Below are 6,713 nucleotides of genomic sequence, written 5' to 3'. Positions count from 1 at the left end.
CTGTCGTTCGAGTTCAAGGAGAAAGATCATAGCATGAACGCCATCTCTTTATTGGATGACAAGCAGCAATAATGTGATGTTGTTGTTGTTGTTGTTGTTGTGTTTATATAAATAATAATATACAATGTCTTGAAATCCAAAATGTTTACTTTACATAATGACTGGTAATTCCATGTTTATTATCAGCATCTGAATGTGAAGTTATAGTTTTACCACACAATAAAAGGTGTGATGTTGTGAAGATGAGGCCAAAAGTCAACCCCAATGACATCACCCTGTAGTGAGAGCCTTTTAAAAAGAAAAGAAGAAGAAGATCACAACACACCCCTTTTCTGAGCACACACACCTGTCTGACTGTTTCCGTGTAGCAGCTGTGTGCAGTGTGTAGACGTGTGAGTGGTTTGAGTGGTGCACAATATCCCATGTATGTTTAATCTAACGGATTACATCGCATAGATTACATTGTGGCAGCATTTCTTATGATTTTAAAGCATAGACTTGTTTTTAAAAGGCGTCATGTGTGGGGGAGTGCGCTGATAGGCTAGCAAAGAGCCCGGAGGTATAGCTGTCTCGTCTAATAGGAGCTCACTTCCACGAGTAAACAACAGTCGTTCTGTGCTGGAGAAGAGCGCTCATTGGCTGAGAGCTGCTTTCCAGGGCACACACCCCTTTGTGACGACGTGTTCGGGCACGAGTTTCTGCCGGAGCGATGAAGATGGAAATATAGTAATATCCGCTTCATTTAAAAATAAACACAAAATAAATTAAAAGTAGTATAATTTTCCTTAGAATATTTCAATGTTCGTATTAGTGCGAAGTCATGCGTTGTAATAGTAAAAAGAAAACAGAAATCTGACCACAACACTGATGGAACTAAATCCAACAAAAACTCCTATCCTACCTGGCAACACAGAACGATTTGGAAATCCCCTCCGACTACAAACATACCCCAAACATGGATGAAAAGGAAACCATCATGATCATCATCAATATGTTATAAACTGTATTGCTATCTTATTTAGAAAAAAATAAACCATCATGATATTTACCGTTAGAGCGATGGAGTCTGTCGTGTCCCGTTAGGAGAATGAGTAAAGTGGACGTCTCCACCGGGTCTGCCTTGCTGTCTGCCAGTGAAAGGGGAGTTGGATATGGAATTGGGGTGGTTGGATGCACGCCGTACGGATGTGGTTACGTGTGTGCGTGTCGTGGAGCAATGCCGAGCGCGACAGCTGGCTACAGCGCCTGAACTCGGTCTGCAGCTCTGCACTGAGACTGCACAACGACAGATCTGGGTGATAGGTTACGGAAGCAAAACGATGCCCTCAGCTCACAGACACACAAACACAAACAGACAGAGGGATAGTTGCGCCAGAGAAAATAGGCTAGCTCACCATCCCCTGAGATGTAATTGTCCTATTTTTGATATGTGTTTCCAATGAGATGCGTAGGCTAAACGATGCATATATTTTTGTTCAAATTTAACTGTTCAAATGTTTTCACTGTACAACGTCATAATAATTAGGTTCCCCCCTCTCGATCTCTCACGTTGGAAAATAAATCAACATATACGCAAATGAATTGAAAACACATTGAATGACTAAAATCGAACAATTTGTCCACATTTTTCCTCTGAATTTTCATAATCTTTTCACGACAGACAATGTTAAAAGGCATCTCATCAGTATAGGCCTAAACCACTCTTTGTGTGTGTGTGTGTGTGTGTTTAATCAGCCTACTTCACAACACTGTACAACATAAATAAAGGAGATGTGTGAGTGGATTAAACCCAAACCCTGTCTGTGTTTTTGGAAATTAATATGTAGCTAGACAGACAGGTAGGAAGGCAGACAGGCAGGCAGGCAGGCAGACAGACAGACAGACAGACAGACAGACAGACAGACAGACAGACAGACAGACAGACAGACAGACAGACAGAGAGGTAGGAAGACAGACAGAGAGGTAGGAAGGCAGACAGACAGACAGACAGACAGACAGACAGACAGACAGCAGGCAGGCAGACAGACAGAAAGACAGGCAGGCAGGCAGACAGACAGACAGACAGACAGACAGACAGACAGACAGACAGACAGACAGGCAGGCAGACAGACAGGCAGGCAGGCAGACAGACAGACAGACAGACAGACAGACAGACAGACAGACAGGGATTTTAGTCTAAGCCACAGCACTACTCAGTCCCTTTGTTACAGACAGAGGATCCAATCTAGATGAAATCCTGTCTATTAATTCATTAAAGCTGCAATGTGGCACTCTTCTGATCGGTCAAGTCCGAAAGTGGTAGATCTGTTCTATGTGCTCGCCTACGGAGCTGTGAGGGGAACGGCACCTCAGTACCTCCAGGCTCTGATCAGGCCCTACACCCAAACAAGGGCACTGCGTTCATCCACCTCTGGCCTGCTCGCCTCCCTACCACTGAGGAAGTACAGTTCCCGCTCAGCCCAGTCAAAACTGTTCGCTGCTCTGGCCCCCCAATGGTGGAACAAACTCCCTCACGACGCCAGGACAGCGGAGTCAATCACCACCTTCCGGAGACACCTGAAACCCCACCTCTTCAAGGAATACCTAGGATAGGGTAAAAGGGTAAGTAATCCTTCTCACCCCATTCTGCAACAAGATTTAGATGCAAGTGGCTGTTCCACTGGTTGTCATAAGGTGTATGCACCAATTTGTAAGTCGCTCTGGATAAGAGCGTCTGCTAAATGACTTAAATGTAAATGTAAATGTAAATGTGCTCTGTTTCTATGCTTCCTGCTCTTAAATATCATTTTTGTATAATTTGTTTTTCGGATATTCTACACCAGCTTCAAACAGCTGAAAATGCGATATTTTTTGGGTTATGTAAAATACATTTCACTGCGGTTTAGATGTTACAATGATTCTCTACACTATATACCAGCTTGCTTTGTCACAGAAACTGAAATTAGGTGAACTATTAGAATTTTAGCAACCAGGAAATGGCAGAGTGATTTCTGCATTGTGCATCTTTAAATCATGTAACTTTTTGTGGCCGATAACAGCCCAGGTTAAAGCGAGTCAGTGAATACTAGTGGTTTATTTTGTACGGGATGTTAAAATGTAGCTTTTTGTGTCAGTGTCAGTGTTCGTAACTGGAGGATGTGCCAACAACCAGGTAGTAACAACAGGGTTATTTCCTTTGGCCCAAACAACTTCTCTTGATTAGAATGACATGCAGACATGCAGAGACAGATAGAGACAGACAGACAGAGACAAAGACAGACAGAGACAGACAGACAGACAGACAGACAGACAGACAGACAGACAGACAGACAGACAGACAGACAGACAGACAGACAGACAGACAGACAGGGACAGACAGAGACAGACAGAGACAGGGACAGACAGAGACAGGGACAGACAGAAACAGACAGAGACAGACAGGGACAGACAGAGACAGGGACAGACAGAGACAGACAGAGACAGGGACAGACAGAGATAGAGACAGGGACAGACAGAGACAGACACAGAGAGAGAGAGAGAGAGAGAGAGAGAGAGAGAGAGAGACAGACAGACAGACAGACAGACAGACAGACAGACAGACAGACAGACAGACAGACAGAGACAGAGACAGAGACAGAGACAGAGACAGACAGAAACAGACAGAGACAGGAAAGACATACAGAATTAATATCATGTTAATAAACAATAACTTTATTGAAATAATAAGGTTAAGGTAAAACATTGTCTCATTCAAACCTGAAAACCAAGTGCAAGTTATCATAACCATAAAATCATACACAACTGCTTGTCATTGAGGTGCAAACCAAACAAGCAAACCACGTCATATTGTCCCTTCTATCTTTCCTGTCACAAAGCCAACTATTTCTTGAGTAATCTTCAAGTGCATTGATAGTTTGACTATTTCTGTTCTGACAATCAGCCAAATGTTAGCTTCGGTCTGTTTGTGCTATATAGCCAACTCCTCTGTAGAGCCAACCGCTATGGTATCATGCCATGACAACTATCATACATTAGGAGTTAGCACGACAGCTTAAACAGATCTGGGACCAGGCTAGGGAATTTCTACAACATGCACCACCAGCTTGGTATGTACAGTAGTCACCAGCAGCATCAACCGAGGAGGGTTGGGGGGGATACCAGTTCAGCTGCTTCTCTGCCAGTCCATGTTCATCCGTCTGTCCTGTGTGTGTGTGTGTCTCATATCTTCGTCCTCGTCTTCATCAAGTAGCTCCTCATCAAAAGCATCTTCCTTCCAACAGGTTCATGACCTCATGGTCCTTCTCATCCTGCAGGCCTTCCTCAGCTATGGACCTTTAGCACAAAAGACCATAAACGCAAAGGAATTGTGTAGCTATCAGCGGAGGTTGCTGATTGGAGGACGGTTCATAGTAATGGCTGGAATGGAGTCAATGGAATGGTATCAAACATGTGGTTTCCATGTGGTTGACCCCATTCCATTGACTCCATTCCAGCCATTACTATGAGCTGTCTTCCCCTCAGCAGCCTCCACTGTGTAGTGACTTTACTTTCAATAATCTGATGACTGTTCTGTATCTAATCAACTAACCAGGTATAATTGTTACCCAATTAAATGCATCATGTAACAATTAACTCATTAGGATTTGGGGCACCACAAGAGCGGTTCTTTAACCCTCTCCCGAGTTAAACTCTAAAAAGTCTTTACCTATCACATCTATAAACAGTCAACTTATTAATCATAACCTCGTGTCATATCATCATTCTGAACAGTCGTGACCTCCTTGCATCTGCAATAACCCGAGCCTTACTTATGATTCAGTACTACACAAATTGGTTTAATTATTTATTTACTAGCTAACTAAATGGTAACACAGGATAAACATACACAATTAATACATTAAAAAAAGATCCCTAGCAGACTGACAACATGGTTGTGTCACGTTCTGTCCATCGTTCGTATGTGTTTTCCTTGTTTTAGTGTTGGTCAGGACGTGAGCTGGGTGGGCATTCTATGTTGTGTGTCTGGTTTGTCTATTTCTATGTTTGGCCTGATATGGTTCTCAATCAGAGGCAGGTGTTAGTCATTGTCTCTGATTGGGAACCATATTTAGGTAGCCTGTTTTGTGTTGGGTTTTGTGGGTGATTGTTCCTGTCTCTGTGTTTGCACCAGATAGGACTGTTTAGGTTTTCACTTTTCTTGTTTTGTATAGTCTGTTCATGTATAGTCTTTATTAAAAACATGAATAACCACCACGCTGCATTTTGGTCCGCCTCTCTTTCACCAGAAGAAAACCCTTACAGAATCACCCACCAACCAAGGACCAAGCGGCGTGGTAAACAGAGGCAGCAGCAACAGCAGCAGCAGGAGAAGCGACAGGTGCAGCAGGAGCAACAGCAGCAGCAGCAAAGGCAGCAGCAGGAGAAGCAACAGAGGCAGCAGCAGCAGTGGGAGAGGCTGCACTATTTGGATAAATGGACTTGGGAGGAGATCCTTGACGGAAAAGGACCCTGGGCAGAGCCAGGGGAATATTGCCGCCCCAAAGCCGAGCTGGAGGCAGCGAAAGCAGAGAGGCGGCATTATGAGGAGCAAGCATGGCAGAGCGGCTGGAAGCCCGAGAGGCACCCCCAAGGGGGGGACACAGGGAGAGTGTGGCAGAGTCAGGAGTCAGACCTGAGCCAACTCCCCCTGTTTACCGTAAGGAGCCATGGATGGAATTGGAGCTGACGGCGAAGCAGAGTGCTAAGTCTGAGAGTGTGGAGGATGTATTGGACAGAGTAGAAAGAAAGCTGTTGGTTTGGCATAGTATGCACGGCATACCAGTGCCAGCACCACGCATCAGGCCTACAGTGCGTCCCGCCTGTCCAGCACTGCCGGAGCCTTCCTCTCCAGCGCAGCCAGAGTCTCCCGCCTGTCCGGCGCTGTCAGAGCTACCGCCCCTCATGCCAGAGGCGCCAGAGCCCCTCATTCCAGAGGCACCAGTGCTCCTCAGTCCAGCGCTGCCTGAGCCTTTTTCTCCAGTCTGCCCAGCGCCGTCTGAGCTACCCGTCTGCCCAGCGCCGTCTGAGCTACCAGTCTGCCCAGAGCCGCCAGTGCCGCCAGTCTGCCCAGCGCCGCCAGTGCCGCCAGTCTGCCCAGCGCCGTCTGAGCTACCCGTCTGCCCAGCTCCGTCTGAGCTACCAGTCTGCCCAGCGCCGCCAGTACCGCCAGTCTGCCCAGCGCCGCCAGTGCCGCCAGTCTGCCCAGCGCCGCCAGTGCCGCCAGTCTGCCCAGCGCCGCCAGTGCTGCCAGTCAGCCAGGATCCGCCAGTCTGCCAGGATCCGCCAGTCTGCCAGGATCCGCCAGTCAGCCAGGATCCGCCAGAACTGCCAGTCGGCCAGGATCTGCCAGTCGGCCAGGATCTGCCAGTCAGCCAGGATCTGCCAGTCGGCCAGGATCTGCCAGTCAGCCAGGATCAGTTAGATCCGCCATTCAGCCAGGATCCGCCAGTCTGCCAGGATCCACCAGTCAGCCAGGATCCGCCAGAAGTGCCAGTCAGCCAGGATCTGCCAGAACTGCCAGTCTGCCAGGATCTGCCAGTCAGCCAGGATCCGCCAGTCTGCCAGGATCAGTTAGATCCGCCATTCAGCCAGGATCCGCCAGTGTGCCAGATGTGTCTTTTATAGTCTTGGCCTTCAGGTCTACAGTATATATCAGGGTGTCAAGGCATATGAACTAAACAGTGTCTTCTTATTGT

General features: G+C 47.0%; 1 protein-coding gene across 1 annotated transcript in view; it reads right to left on the bottom strand.

The window, feature by feature from the left end:
- The window catches only part of LOC118397917 (zinc finger protein 395-like), a 27,831-nt gene extending 26,492 nt beyond the window's left edge, over positions 1-1,339 (bottom strand). The window contains exon 1 of the mRNA XM_052468976.1: positions 1,050-1,339. The gene's annotated coding sequence lies outside the window, so the exon portion shown is untranslated. The remainder of the gene's footprint in view (positions 1-1,049) is intronic.
- Positions 1,340-6,713: the final 5,374 nt, after the last annotated feature.

Source organism: Oncorhynchus keta, chromosome 19 (assembly GCF_023373465.1).
Source record: "Oncorhynchus keta strain PuntledgeMale-10-30-2019 chromosome 19, Oket_V2, whole genome shotgun sequence".
Taxonomy (NCBI): domain Eukaryota; kingdom Metazoa; phylum Chordata; class Actinopteri; order Salmoniformes; family Salmonidae; genus Oncorhynchus; species Oncorhynchus keta.
Note: the sequence above shows the minus strand (reverse complement) of the source record. Positions and strands in the feature narration are given on the sequence as shown.